Source organism: Bubalus bubalis, chromosome 2 (assembly GCF_019923935.1).
Source record: "Bubalus bubalis isolate 160015118507 breed Murrah chromosome 2, NDDB_SH_1, whole genome shotgun sequence".
Taxonomy (NCBI): Eukaryota; Metazoa; Chordata; class Mammalia; order Artiodactyla; family Bovidae; genus Bubalus; species Bubalus bubalis.
In genome coordinates this window covers 17173346-17189135 of record NC_059158.1, presented here as the reverse complement: position 1 = coordinate 17189135, position 15790 = coordinate 17173346, and the positions used below count along the sequence as shown (strand labels likewise).

At 38.5% G+C, this 15790-nt stretch overlaps 1 non-coding gene and 1 pseudogene across 1 annotated transcript; one reads left to right on the top strand and one right to left on the bottom strand.

The window, feature by feature from the left end:
- Nucleotides 1-570: 570 nt before the first annotated feature.
- On the bottom strand, nucleotides 571-15146 carry LOC112579580 (annotated as a pseudogene).
- On the top strand, nucleotides 7869-7977 carry LOC112583029. The gene has a single exon (XR_003107395.1). It is a non-coding gene; the product is annotated as a U6 spliceosomal RNA (small nuclear RNA).
- Nucleotides 15147-15790: the final 644 nt, after the last annotated feature.

Sequence of the window (15790 nt, the reverse complement as noted above, 5' to 3'; positions counted from 1 at the left end):
CAATGAGATGAGTGCTTTTATGTATAAGAGATGCACAGAGCTCCTGAGCTCACCCCCATATGAGGATACAGTAAGAAGTGTGTGACCAGAATGGACCCTGCATGACCACGCTGTGGAAATCCATTTGCATTGTTTTTAAGCCTGTGATATTTTGTTATAGCAACCCAGAAGGACTAAGACAGCATCCTAACAATCTTTAGACAGTTCAGTAAAACTCATGCTATTTACACAAAAGTGCAAAGCACTTATCTTGTCAGGTGTAACACTGTGATAGTTGGCTGAAAGTCGTGGCTGGCTTTCATAAAGAATCCTGAGAATTCAGTCTTCTTGGTAGCATGACCAGAACCATGAACAATTATCTAATTCATTGATTCTAATACTGTGACCCAATAATTGGCTGTGATTCTTATGGAATCTCTTTATGGTCTTCTTTGTAATGCCAGCTTCTGCTATTTGTGACTAATTTTAATCAGAGTTTCATTCTCTCAATTGTAGGTGTGGATTTTCTTTTGATTTTCTATTAAATTAAGATAAGAAATGTTAACAAATTTCCCTTTTAGCTTTTGACATCTCTACAGAGTCTGTGTTTATTTTTTTAAGAGGAGACCCATTTCACAGAGCATGCATTAAAAAGCTGTAAATTTCAAAGAAGCTTGCTATGGGATAGATCATTATGACCACCTCAGAGCTGGATGGGATGGATGTGGACTTAGCACGTTTTGCAGATTTGACACTCCAGGATCTTAGTGTACATGTCAAGTGTACGTGAATCCCTGCTCAGGCATTTGAACAGATTATCAAATGCAGAATGACACACATCTTCATCTCTGGACATCAGGAATGGGAGTCTGACCAGTAAATGTGAGCCTTGTACATCTTCCACCTTACTGGAAAAATAATCTGAATACCCAAAAGATAATGACTTCTTATGTGTTTTAGTAGGATTTGCTTACCTTTTATGCTTCTAATTATCAAATTAAGATTTGGGGACAACATACCAATATAAAACTCTCTAGATATGGATTTTGAAGCCAGCCTATGAGAAAACTATTAGGAATCTAAAATGTAGGAACATAACTCAAGTTTAACTTTCTCTTTTCTTCCTTCGCACTCTCATCCTTTGATTTGAGGAGAACAGAGAAAGAAGACAAGTGGAACTACAATAGCAAATATCCTGTGATACTTGAAGAAAATGCTGATCTTGGAATTTTTGTTTTCTAGTTCTCTTACTCTTGAAAATATTTCAACTACCTGTGCCCAGGAAGAGGCAAGCTTTTGATGGAATTGTGTGCAATGCAGGGAAGGCTGCCCATGTCAAAAATTGCAGTGAAATTCTGATTCCTTTACAGTAGAATCTAGCACTATGAATGTCTAGGTTCCTGCTTTATGTAGTAGCAGTCTAGAATATAGAAGTCATGAATCTTTTACTTACAAAATGAGATAATTCCAAACTCCTTACGCATTACAGAGGGCACCTCTTTCATTCCTGAACAAAGCAAGAAATCTCTCTGCAGGATGCTGACCTGGCTGGTATGCCTCTCTATGAATGCTTGAAGTTCTTGTATTTTTTTCACATTCTCTCTGTCACTTGATAGGATAGCATCTGAGACTTCTTTCATATTCCGCAGTATCATGACTAGATGATACAGAGGTCTATGCCAGGAGTACAGTAACATGAGTATCCACTTACTAAGGTCATCATTCTAAGCAACCATAAGAAACAGTCTCATTAAAATAATCATAATTCAGTGGTTTTGGTAACATGTAATCTTTGCTCAGAGAAGCTGACCTAAAGAATGTTTGGTTATTCCTATGTGTATCCAGAGATTTTTGGAGGTAGTAAAAGTTGCAAAAATATAAAATGTAAGCTATAAGTTCACACTTCACAGAATCATCAAAAATATAGGTTATTTTAGGAACTAATTCTTCTGATGCATTCTAATTCATAACATGAAGAATTTTCTTTTTCCTCTGAAATTCTACCACCACTCAGTGAGTTCTTTTGTGTTTGTATATTTGCGTGAGAGAATCTTAGCATTTACACAAGTCAGTATGTGCTGCAGGGCCTGACCCAGGAAAGAGGGATTCCTCCTGTGCCCACATCAGTGTCACCCAGTGATTCGTTCGTATTAATGAATCAGATGAGTCACTTGTATTGATTTTTGATTGGTAATTGTTTTATGATATTACATCAAAGAGACAATGAAAAGACATGATTTTCCTAAACAGGCTTCTCTCCTCAGCTGATCCCAACTCCAGCCCCCTGCTGACATCAGAGCAGTCTGTTTGTCGACATGTGTCCAGGCAGAAAATGGCACAGCGTTGTCTTTAGTAACAGCATCAGTGGGATTCACAATGGAGGGTTTCCCCACTAGTTCACTACTACTAGCAGAATTGAGCATGAAAATCCTGGGGGCCGAAGATCTTTAGCTCATATGCTTGATTTCTTTACAGCCATGAACTGTTTTACTGATAAAGAACAGAAGACTGAGTAGGATTAAATATAGTAATGCACATTAAGTGCTGAGTAAAATGTATGGCCATGTAGTAACCTTCAATAAATTTTAAATTTAAGCTTATTGAAAAATCCTTCCTACTCTTCTTCTTTGACCTTTTTCCTTTACTTGATAATCCTCATTATTAACGAGCTTAACAGAGGAAAAGAATGCTGGTATCATTAAGAAAGTTGTAGAGAGAGAAGATAGTATTTTAAGGGGGGGGGGTGCATGTGAATATATTTTAAATAATGTTAGGATGAAGAATAATGCAGGTAATCAGAAAGGAGATATCATAATGATGAAAACTTGTAGCTGCCATAAATGACTGAGGCTTGATATGTAAACTGTGTTCTTCTCGAGAACAGAGGCAATTGTTGCGGCCATGAAAAGCAAAGCAATGTTAGATCGGCCATTGTGGGGAAGACTTACAAATTAAGTCTAAAAGGTGACAGAAGAGTCATCGAGAATGACGAATGTAGGAGGTGTCAGAGAAGTAGAAGCAGAATCAGGAGAGCCTTGAAAGGCAGACGTGGTGGCTCAGGTGGTGCAGTATAGGACTCCCAAGTACTAGTCACTAGTAACAGGGAGTACTCAAAACTGGGGTGTATTTCTTACATATTCATGAATTTTGCAATCTTATATTTTACTTATATTTTTCACATTCATTTCCTGTTTTTGTACAGTATAATAGCTGCAATCCTGTGTCTAATGCATTGGTTGAACTAAAGTTGTCTACATGGACAATTTATAGATCTGTTATTTATGTTGCTACTACAGATCTTTAGTCACCCCTTGATTTCTCTCATGCTTCATCAACTGCATAATATAATTTCTTTTCAATTGTTTACCATTCCTCCACCTTTGTCTGCATGTACAGTTACCATTACCTCTAATAATCTGAAGCCTGGTAAGCTATTTACTGTCTCATTTGATCTGGTGAAAAACCCAGGTGAAAGACTCACGTTCATCTGTTGGGCTTTTTCTCTTTCTTCGGGAGTATAGAGGGACTTGGTATAGCAGCTCTTGGTGGCATTGATATAGTACTGTTTTCCCTGGGCATATTTTTCATCCTGAAAGTGATCAGGCGATTAGTTATGGTTGTTGGGTATTCAGTAGATGAACCCATTACCAGAACATTAACATGTGTGATAGATGTGTAATTTTTTTGACAGGGCGTGGGGGGCATCACAAAATTTGAAAGTCATTCTTTTCCTACTTTTTCTATACATTGTCTCTACGAAAATTATTTTACACCTAACTTTTCTAAGTTCAACCTTTTCCCTTCTCTATTTTATTATCTGGTTTTTTTTTATTTTTTAGTATTTGAACCAAATATAATACTTTTGTACCAATACTTGGTGCTTCCCAGGTGACGTTAGTGGTAAAGAACATTTCTGCCAATGCAGGAGATATAAGAAGACTCAGGTTTGATCCCTAGGTGAGGAGCATCCCTTGCAAGAGGGTATATTAGCATATTCCAGTATTCTTGCCTGGTGAATGCTATGGACAGATGAGCCTGTTGGGCTACAGTCAGTAGGGTTGCAAAGAGTTGAACACAACTGAAGTGACTTAGAATGCATGCATGCACCTGTATTTAACAATTTAATCTCTTGTTAACTGTAGGTTAGAGACAATATATTGCCTTATAAGGACTTATAGAGTTATGACTTTGACTTATCTCTGAATCTGAACACCAAAAACCTTAGTGTTCATCCCAGGTACAGAATACAATGTTGTTTATGGTGACAAAATGGTACGGCAGAAAAACATGGCATTAAGTTATAGGAAATACTAAGCAATGGACTGAGAATAATAAGAGTAGAAAAATCTAGCTAACACATTGATAGAGAAAAACTAATCTTTAGCGAAAGTTTGAACATTTCAAGAGGTTACTTGGAAGAGTTGGAAAAAAAAAATGGACAGTCAAAATGGAGGATGAAGCAAAAACAGTGAGTAAAAAGAACTACGCAAATTTAATAGAAACCTTTAGCACCACTTTTTATTAGCTGTCTGCTCTACTGTGTGCTCCTTGACTGACCTAAAAGAATTAACACATAACTTTCAAATACCTTCCTCAGAACGAGAATAATTGTTTCCAATTGTAAACTCCCCTTCTACTGGAGCTTTAAAGCTATTCACTGCAAATCTTAAAACAATAATTTGTAGCATTAAAAAAAACTACAAAGTATTCGTTTCTGTGACCAGGATTCAGCTTTGTTTAACATGTTCCATCCACACAGTTCACTGCAGAGCAGTTCTCATTTATTGGCTATTTACTCTGAGCCTGGAGAAGAAAGCCCAGAGAGACACTGAAGGACCAGAAAATTAACACGCTTCCTTTCCCCAGTCCCACCTGAAAGTGCTTTGTGTCAGGTAGTATTGTGGACTGAATGTGTGTTCTTCAAATTCATGTGTTAGAGCCCTAACTGCCAAAGTACTGTGTTTTGAAAAGGGTTCTGACTTTTTGGGACCCCATGGACTATAGCTCACCAGACTCCTCTGTCCATGGGATTGCTCAGGCAAGAATACTGGAGTGGCTTGCCATTGCCTTCTCCAGGGAATCTTCCAGACCCAGGGATAGAACCCAGGTCTCTCACACTGAGGGCAGATTCCTTACCATCTGAGCCACCAGTGCGGCCCAGTAAGGTTAGATCAGCCCTTAGGGTGGAACACTCATCCAATAAGTTTAGTGTCTTCATGAAGTGAAACACCAGAGAATTTTCTCTGTGTCTCTGTGTCTTTTCCTCTCTCTCTCTCTTCCCCACCCCCCACCCTGTGTGAGGATGCACGGAGAATCCAACCTGGGAGGAAAGAATTCTTACCAGAACCTCACCTTCCTGGCGCTCTGATCTGGGACTTCTAGCTCCCAGAACTGTAAGGAAATAAATTTCTGTTGTTGATTCCACTGAGTCTATTGTGTTCTTTTATGGCATTCTTGGCTGATAAATACAAAATAATTTACTTTGAAAATTTACAAAAGAAAATGAATGAGTGGAAATTGAAAAAGTTATAGCGCTTCTTAGAAATCTTTGAGAGTTCACAAAACTGATCCTTTCTTCGATTTTCACATCTTATTAGCTGACGGCTTCTTTGACCTAGAGACTCTGCTATTTGAAATTTGGCTGAAGCAGCCTTCTTGTTTAAAGTATAGTATAGCCCAGTCACTTACGCGAAGGTACCTTCTGGGAGCCTGGTGGGCTACAGTCCATGGGGTCGCAAGAGTCGGACACGACTTAGCAACTAACCACCACCACAGTACTTACAAACTCATTGAACATTATGATGGAATGGTTATGGATGTCGTGGGACAGCCTGGCAGCATCGATAAACAGGTCTGTAAGGGAATCCAGGGGGAAGTCAAACACGTCAGGACAGCAGATCGGGCATAATTTGCCTTGGCACAGGAACAGATTAGACATGACCAGCAAATGGAGCAGGCAGGACCTTGCTAAAATAAAAACATGAGCCATTCTGAGATGATCTAGTCACCTGAGGTTATCAAATCCATCCTGTGGAGGGAAGCCTCTTTCCCTGTCGCTCTGAGCAGGAGTTGGTGCTGTAGTAGCTGGGTTGGGGAAGAAGGAGCGCCTTCTGTGTAAATTTAGATGGATGATGATATTTGCACAGAGAGAGAGTTGGAGAAGTAGGTTACTCCCTGTAATTTTGAATTGCTCCCAGAAGTACTTCAGTGCTCTGCAAACATTTGGCACTTAATTCTGAGCCAAAGTGTCTAGGCCATTTTTTTAAGACAGTTTAGTGTTCGGACTCTGCAGACTCTGGCAGTGAGGCCCTCTAGGGGTTTGTAATTTTTTCACTCTACATTGACTAATGCTTGAATTTTAGACACTGAAATGACAAGAAAAGTCCAGTTGATCTGTGTGGTTTACCATCACGCTGGGGTAAGAGTAAACACATGACTGATCACTACTATTGAGTACAAAGAGAATATTAAGAGAAAAAGGATACTGTACCTTGGATCTGCTCACTCACCTTCATAACCCCATGCATGTCTTTGATACTTTCCCAAAAGCTTTAAAACATCTTAAAATTTGTGTTTCACAGGAGCCCTGTGAGATAGCCTTAATTTTCACTATGATCATCAAGTTATGTTAATGAAGATGCAATGACTTGGACAGGGCAAGTAATTTTCCCCAGGTCCCATTATTAGCAGATGCAGGTGACTGGGCACCAATACACTCATGTGTTCACTTCCTGATGTCACATCACACGTGCCTGTGGCCCTCGGTCTGCATGTGTGTAACCAGGACTACATCAGGAGCTGTGATGACTCTGCTTTAAGAGAAAAATATTTTGTCTTGGGCTGCAAAACAGCAGTGACCCTAGAACATTGGTTTTTATCCACTTGTTCTGCTCTGTCTATAAAACACTCACTGTTAAAGTCTTTGACAACTGGCTAGCCTTTCTTCTAGGCACCTTGACAGCTCTTCTACTTTTATGCATCTTTAATCTTCTCATTACATTTGTTTCTTCAAGAAAATAGCAAATATCCCTACAAATGGTAATACAAGAATATTACCTGGTCAGCACCCAAGACAACATCATTGGCTCTGCAAACAAGGCCTGCCCTTTCCTGACTTGGACTTTTTAGGGACAAAGTTTATCTGTCTGATGTGGAGTACATCCTGACAACCCATAGAGCTTAGTTTTTGAACCATCTCCAAACATCTCTTTGATAGGAGAACTAGACTTTGCATGCTTCCGTGATGTATTATAATATTTCAGAAATAATTCTTCACCCTACCTTTGGCCAACAGAAGCTTAAAATCATAGACTCTTGCATGCATGATTTTAATATTACTCTTCCTGTCCATCCTTTGTAAGTAAGCAGAATTAAAGACTAAAGTGAGCAAGAATTGAGTTTGGACAAGAGAACTGATAAAATAGAGATTTTATCCTCCTGAATGACATATGAGCATGATTCTTTTTCCAACTTCCCAGAAGAGTGGTAATTTAATTAAGGATAAGATATCAGCATTTACTAGGTTTTCTCTGTTCTTATTTAGTTTAAAGGGGCATAGTATTTAAGAATAAAATGGTTATTTAAAATTAGGTGATGAAAATAAAAGAAGTGGTTCTCAAAAAGAAGACATATAAGTTGGAGAAATTTGGGACTATCTCTGTCATCAACTAGAGAGCTTATTGCGACAGGCAAGGAGAATAATGGCTTGTATAACATAGACGTATTTGTGTGCATATATTTCTGTGCATGTATACATGTGCTATGCATAAATATATGCTTAATTCCATCATGGAACTTGGACATTATAAAATTCGATTTTATAAGAGGAGGTAAATATGTTGGTAGATGACTAACTATATGATTTTTTTTTCTGTTAAATTATTATTCGTATGTTTGCTTTGGTAGCACATATATTAAAAAATTGCAATAATACCTAGAAAATTAGCATGGCCCCTGCCCAAGGATGACACACAAATTTGTGAAGCCTTCCATATTTTTCTGTAATAACTTCGAGGGGTGGGGTGGGAAGAAAGGTGGGAAGGAGGTTCAAGAGCAGGGGGACATAGGTATACCTATGGCTGATTCATATTGATGTTTGGCCAAAACCAGTACAGTATTGTAAAGCAATTACCCTTCAATTAAACATCAATAAATTTAATTATTAAAACTGTTATTGGGGATCATATAACAGGTTTAGATATCCAACGTATGACTAAAGAGGATCTGACTGGAAACTGATGGTGTCAATTATCATTGGTTAGTGATTCATTCAGAGAAGGCAATGGCACCCCACTCGAGTACTTTTGCCTGGAAAATCCCATGGACGGAGAAGCCTGGTAGGCTGCAGTCCATGAGGTTGCTACAGTCGGACACAACTGAGCATCTTCACTTTCACTTTTCACTTTCATGCATTGGAGAAGGAAATGGCAACCCACTCCAGTGTTCTTGCCTGGAGAATCCCAGGGACGGGGAAGCCTGGTGGGCTGCCGTCTATGGGATCGCACAGAGTCAGACAGGACTGAAGCGACTTAGCAGCAGCAGCAGCAGTGATTCATTAACTTCATAGATGAATGAGAAAAGTAAACTAACAAACACTATTGTCTGTGATTCAGTGTCATAGCAAGCTATAATCCTTGTCTGCATTCGCTTTTAGGTGATATAGTGCCCAAACTTTGAAACTGAGGCTGTTCCCAGAAGCGCACAGTCCTGCTCAGGGTTTTTGTTCCTGATGCTGGAGCTTCTGTTTGCTGGTCCAGTAAGGCTGAAATTTTCTCTCCTGAGCATTCTCTGGTTCTATCATGTGCACAAGTCTTTATATTTTGTTTTTATAATGTGATTCTCTTATTTTTTTTATCAGACTACTCAGTCTCTTTACAATTTATTTTTCAGACCCTTTTGTGCTTTGATCTTTCTGATGCTTATTAGTGTATTTGCTTCCATGTCTACCTTTCTAAGTAGTTTTCAGTATCTACATAAACCCTACCCTATTTTCCTACTGCCTGGATTTTGGCGTTTAGCATCAGAATATTTTATGAACTTCATTTTCCTTCTGGTGCAGTTTCTGGTACACAGCTTAAGCTAGTTCACACACATCAGGCTTGTTCGTGTTGTCTCCAAAAAATTAGAGAACTCTGCTTTCTTTCTAGGCAATACTCCCCTTGTTTTGATACCATTGCTGATTTTCTGTGATTTCACTTCCTGCCTCATAAGCTTTGTCTTTCTCAATCTACTGTAACTTGAGTACTATGTGTCTCTATGTTAGTATTAATATTTTAAATAAATATCAACCTAGTTTGCCTGAGAAGTAAAAGGAATAAAATTACAATAGTGTTAGTAATAATACATCCCCTAAATTATAATCCAGTAATTCTCTCAGTTTTAAATGACTTTCTAATCATGTATTGTGGAGGTCTCCTACTCATTTTTCCTTACTAGTTGTTTCAATTTTGAAATAGAATGTAGAAAACAAAGGAGTGGAAAATCCTAAAAATTACCTTGGATTTTAGATGCCTCAAGATTAAGTATGTGATCATTAGTTTTTTACAGTTAGTAGAGTATTCTTAGCACATATAGCTCAGTGTAGGGTGATTGCTATTGAGTGAAGGATGTGTACTGAGAACTGCAATCACAAAACAGGTGACTGGAGATAAAGAAAGCAATGCCAGGAAGACACAGGCTTCTGTTTTGGAAGGAAAAACTTACAGTGTCTGTCATCTACAGTCTACTCTTCAGATTTTTAAAAACACTTACTCTTCCTTTGCCCATTTAATAATTTGGGTTGTTTGATTTCTTTTCCTACTGAGTTGCATGAGTCTCTTATATGTACTTGGATGTGGAGCAATTACCAAATACATGATTTGAAAATATCTTTTTTTTCATTCCATAGGTTGTCATTTCATTTTATTGATGGCTTCTTTTACTATGCAGAAGGTTTTGAGTTTGATGTGGTCTCACTAGTTTATTTTTGCAGTTCTTGCCTTTGCTTTTGATGACTGAGTTGTTTGAGCTGCTTGTATTTTGGAAAGCGATCTTTTATCAGTTGTTTTATTCACTATTATCTTCTGCCATTCTTACCAAAAGACACAGACTGGCTGAGTGGATACAAAAACAAGACCCATATATATGCTGTCTACAAGAGACCCTCTTCAGTCCTAGAGATACATACAGACTGAAAGTGAGAGGATGGAAAAAGATATTCCATGCAAATGGAAATCAAGCTGGATTGGAAATTCTCATATCAGAAAAAATAGACCTTAAAATCAAAACTATTATAAGAAGTAAAGAATGATCAAATGATCAAGGGATCAGTCCAAGAAAAGACATAACAATTTTTACTATTTATGTACCCAACATAAGAACACCTCAATACATAAGGTAAACACTAACTGACAAAAAAGGAGAAATTGACCCTAACACAAAAATAGTAGGCATGTTAACACCGCACCTATACCAGTGGACAGATCAACAGAACAGAAAGTTAATAAGGAAAAGGATATTTCCTGAAAGGAAATATTAGAGCAAACAAACCTAATTGATATCTCAGCACATTCCATTCACATGCAGAAGAATACACTTTATTCTCAAGTGCACATGAAACATTTTCCTCGTCTTGGATCACAAATCAAAATTTAAGGAAATTTAAATAATTTCCCTAAATAATTTCCTCAGTAAATTTAAGGAAATTGAAATAATATCAAGCATTTTCTCTGACCACAGCACTGTGAACTAGATATCATTTGTAGGGAAAAAAAATTTAAACAAAACAAACACATGGAGATTAAACAACACATTTCTAAATAATAAACAAGTTACTGAAGAAATAAGGGAAATCAGAACATTCCTAGAACAAAAGACAATGAAAACATGATGATCTAAAACCTATAGGATGTAATAAAAGCAGTTCTAAGAAAGAAGTTTATAGTAATAGAAATCCTACCTCAAGAAACACTTTGAATAGACAATCTAACTTTACATATCTTTGACTCTTTTTAAATTTCTCTTATCAATGTCTTAAAGGTTTTGCATAAAATCTTTCAACACCTTGCTTAAGTTTATTTCTAAGTCTTTTATCTTTTTTTTGATGCAATAGTAAATGGGATTGTTTTCTTTATTCCACTTTCTAATAGTTAATTCCTTATGATTATACAGTGGAAGTGAGAAATAGATTTAAGGGACTAGATCTGACAGATAGAATGCCTGATGAACTATGGACGGAGATTTGTGACATTGTACAGGAGACAGGAATCAAGACCATCCCCATGGAAAAGAAATGCAAAAAAGCAAAATGACTGTCTGGGGAGGCCTTACAAATAGCTGTGAAGAAAAAAGAAGCATAAAACAAAGGAGAAAAGGAAAGATATAAGCATCTGAATGCAGAGTTCCAAAGAATAGAAAGGAGAGATAAGAAAGCCTTCCTCAGCAAGCAATGCAAAGAAATAGAGGAAAGCAACAGAATGGGAAAGACTAGAAATCTCTTCAAGAAAATTAGAGATACCAAGGGAACATTTCATGCAAAGATGGGCTCAATAAAGGACAGAAATGGTATGGACCTAACAGAAGCAGAAGATATTAAGAAGAGGTGGCAAGAATACATAGAAGAACTGTACAAAAAAGAACTTCACGACCCAGATAATCACGATAGTGTGATCACTCAGCTAGAGCCAGACATCCTGGAAGTCAAGTGGGCCTTAGAAAGCATCACTACAAACAAAGCTAGAGGAGGTGATGGAATTCCAGTTGAGCTATTTCAAATCCTAGAAGATGATGCCATGAAAGTGTTGCACTCAATATGCCAGCAAGTCTGTAAAACTCAGCAGTGGCCACAGGACTGGAAAAGGTCAGTTTTCATTCCAATCCCAAAGAAAGGCAATGCCAAAGAATGCTTAAACTACCACACAATTGCACTCATCTCACATGCTAGTAAATTAATGCTCAAAGTTCTCCAAGCCAGGCTTTAGCAATACCTGAACCATGAACTTCCAGATGTTCAAGTTGGTTTTAGAAAAGGTAGAGGAACCAGAGATCAAATTGCCAACATCCGCTGGATCATGGAAAAAGCAAGAGAGTTCCAGAAAAACATCTATTTCTGCTTTATTGACTATGCCAAAGGCTTTGACTGTGTGGATCACAATAAACTGTGGAAAATTCTGAAAGAGATAGGAATACCAGACCACCTCACCTGCCTCTTGAGAAACCTATATGCAGGTCAGGAAGCAACAATTAGAACTAGACATGGAACAACAGACTGGTTCCAAATAGGAAAAGGATTATTTCAAGTCTCTATATTGTTACCCTGCTTATTTAATTTATATGCAGAGTACATCATGAGAAATGTTGGGCTGGAAGAAGCACAAGCTGGATTCAAGATTGCCAGGATAAATATCAGTAACCTCAGATATGCATATGACAACACCCTTATGGCAGAAACAGAAGAGGAACTAAAAGTCCTCTTGATAAAAGTGAAAGAGGAGAGTTAAAAAGTTGGCTTAAAACTCAACATTCAGAAAACTGAAGATCATGGCATCTGGTCCCATTACTTCATGGAAAATAGATGGGGAAACAGTGGAAACAGTCTAAGACTTTATTTTGGGGGGCTCCAAAATCACTGCAGATGGTGATTGCATCCATGAAATTAAAAGACACCTACTCCTTGTAAGGAAAGTTATGACCAACCTAGATAGCATATTCAAAAGCAGAGACCTTACTTTGCCAACAAAGGTCTGTCTAGTCAAGGGTATGGTTTTTCCAGTAGTCATGTATGGATGTGAGAGTTGGACTGTGAAGAAAGCTGAGCACAGAAGAATTGATGCTTTTTGAACTGTGGTGTTGGAGAAGACTCTTGAGAATCCCTTGGACTGTAAGGAGATCCAACCAGACCATTCTAAAGGAGATCAGTCCTGGGTGTTCTTTGGAAGGACTGATGCTAAAGCTGAAACTCCAGTACTTTGGCCACCACATGCAAAGAGTTGACTCATTGGAAAAGACCCTGATGATGGAGGGATTGGAGGCAGGAGGAGAAGGGGACGACAGAGGATGAGATGGTTGGATGGCATCACCAACTCAATGGACTTGAGTCTGAGTGAACTCCGGGAGTTGGTGATGGACAGGGAGGCCTGGGGTGCTGCTATTCATGGGGTCACAAAGAGTCAGACATGACTGAGTGACTGAACTGAACTGAACTGAACTGAATAGTTCAGTTGATATATAATATCAAAGTTGATAATATTGTTGATATATAGGTAGGCAACTGAGTTTCGTATATTGGAATATAGTAAACATAATGTATGCTACTTCTTTAAAGAATAGACATTTTCCCACAAATAAGACATATAGACGATCAAGAGGTATATGACAAGATGCTTAGCATCACTAATAATCAAAGGAAATGCAAATCAAAACACAAGGGATATCATCTCATACATGTTTGAATGGCTAGTACCAAAAATATAAGAAATGACAAATATTATTGAGGATGTGGAGAAAAGGAGTGCTTATGCACTGTTGGTAGGGATGTATACCAGTGCAACTCCCATGGAAAAATACTGTGGAGGATCCTTAAGAAATTTAAAAGAGAACAGTTATGTGATCCATTATCCCAATTCTGGATATAGAGTCAATGGAAATGAAATCATTGCCTCAAAGAGAGATCTGTATTCCCATGTTCATTGCAGCATTATTCACAGTAGCCTTGTTATAGAAACAATCTTTCAACAGGTGAATGGATTAAAACAATGTGATGTGACATATATAGGTAAATATTATTTATCCATTAGAAAAAGAAAGAAATCCTTCCATTTGTGGCAACATGGATGAAACTGGAGGGCATTACCCTAAATAAGCTAAGTCAGAGAAAGACAAATACCACATGATCTCAATTATAAGGAGTTTCAAAAAAAAAAAAAATGATGGAACTCAGACTAGAAAAATGATTGCCCAAGACTGGAGGGTAGGGCAAATAGGGAGAGATTTTTTAAAAGTTACATATTTTCATGCATAAAAAATTAATAAGGTCTGAGGATCTAAGTTTGAGCTTCATGATCTAATCATGAAATTGATCAAGGTCTGGGAGTTGGCTATGGACAGGGAACCCCTGTTGCCACAACCCATGGGGTCACTAAGAGTCGGACACCTCTGAATGACTGAACTGAAGAGAGTGGAACTTACAAGTGTTCTTCTCAAAAAGCCAAAGATAAACGTGTGTGCTGCTGCTAATGCTGCTGCTGCTCCAAGTCGCTTCAGTCGTGTCTGACTCTGTGCGACCCCATATTCGGCAGCCCACCAGGTCCCCCATCCCTGGGATTCTCCAGGCAAGAACACTGGAGTGGGTTGCCTTTTCCTTCTCCAATGCGTCAAAGTGAAAGTGAAGTCTCTCAGTAGTGTCCTACTCTTAGCGACCCCATGAACTGCAGCCCACCAGGCTCCTCCATCCATGGGATTTTCCAGGCAAGAGTACTGGACTGGGGTGCCATTGCCTTCTCCAACTTAACAGAAAGAGAAACTCATCTCTAATACATGCATAAATCGGGGTGGACAAGATGACGGAGGGGGATATGGAAGTGGGGTATACCATCTCCACCCATGCATCAAGAATGTCTAAAGACGCAGCAGTTCTCACAGAAGACCAGGTGAATACTGGCAGGACTCCCTGACTACTGAGAAGGAACATCCGGATCCATACAGAACTTGGTAGGACAAAGGAAAGAAGGGACAAGAAGGAAGGGGAAAAAGGAGCAGAGCAAATGAGACCAGGCTGCACCTGGGGATGAGGGAGCTGAAGCACAGGGGAGAGATCTCTGCTCCATGGCCGTCCAGTGGGACGGGAGAGTCATTTGAAGCAGTTGGGGAGTGAACTAACAAATCTATGACAGCCCGAATGGAGTGAGAACCACATAGACAAACCATGCTGCAGCCTTTCATACCTCGGACAGGGTTGTAAGTCCCTGGTGTCCACTGAAACTGGGAACTGGACCCATGGGGACTGCAGAATTATCCCAGGGTGAGGATGCCTGCTGACCATGGGGAGTCAGCTAAATGGGATGGGATGGCCGAAATCTGCTTAATGGAATGCTTCTTAAAGCCATGAGGCCATAAAAGTAGGGTTCAACTGCCTGTGGAGCAGAGCTATCTCTTTCTCCATGCTGGTACCTGCAGGTTGAGCAATAGACAAAAACTTCAGTGAGGGTGGTCCTTGATTGCCTGATACCCTAAGCAATGGAGAATTGTGAATGTGTCTATACCTTACCCTACCCTATTCTCTGTCTAAATTTTGGGTTTTAGCATCGTAATGTTTTTATGAACTTAAATTTCTTCTGGTAGGGCTTCTGGTTTACAAATTAAGCTAATTCCTCACAACTGGCTTGTTCTTGCTGTTTCAAGAAACTTTGAGAACCTTCCTTCCTTCCTCAAGGCAATACTGCCCTTTACTTTACTATCATTGCTGACTTCCCATACTTTGACTTCTAGCCTAATATATTCTATGTCTTTCTCTATTCACTATAACTTTAGTAGTATGTGTCCCTATGTTGCTATTAATATTTATAATAAATTATTAACCTGATGCAGTAGAGAATCAAAAGGACTACAGTTATAACAGTAGTAATAAATTACTCCCAAATTATAATCCATTAATGCTCCCATTAAAACTGATTTTATATATATATATATATATATATATATAATTGAGGTCTCTTAACTCATTTTCCTTACTAGGTGGCTCAGTTTTTAAATGAAATATAGAAAACTATGAAGTGGTAAACTCTGGAAATTACCTTCCTTTTGATATGTCTCATTAGTAAGTATGCAAATATTAGGG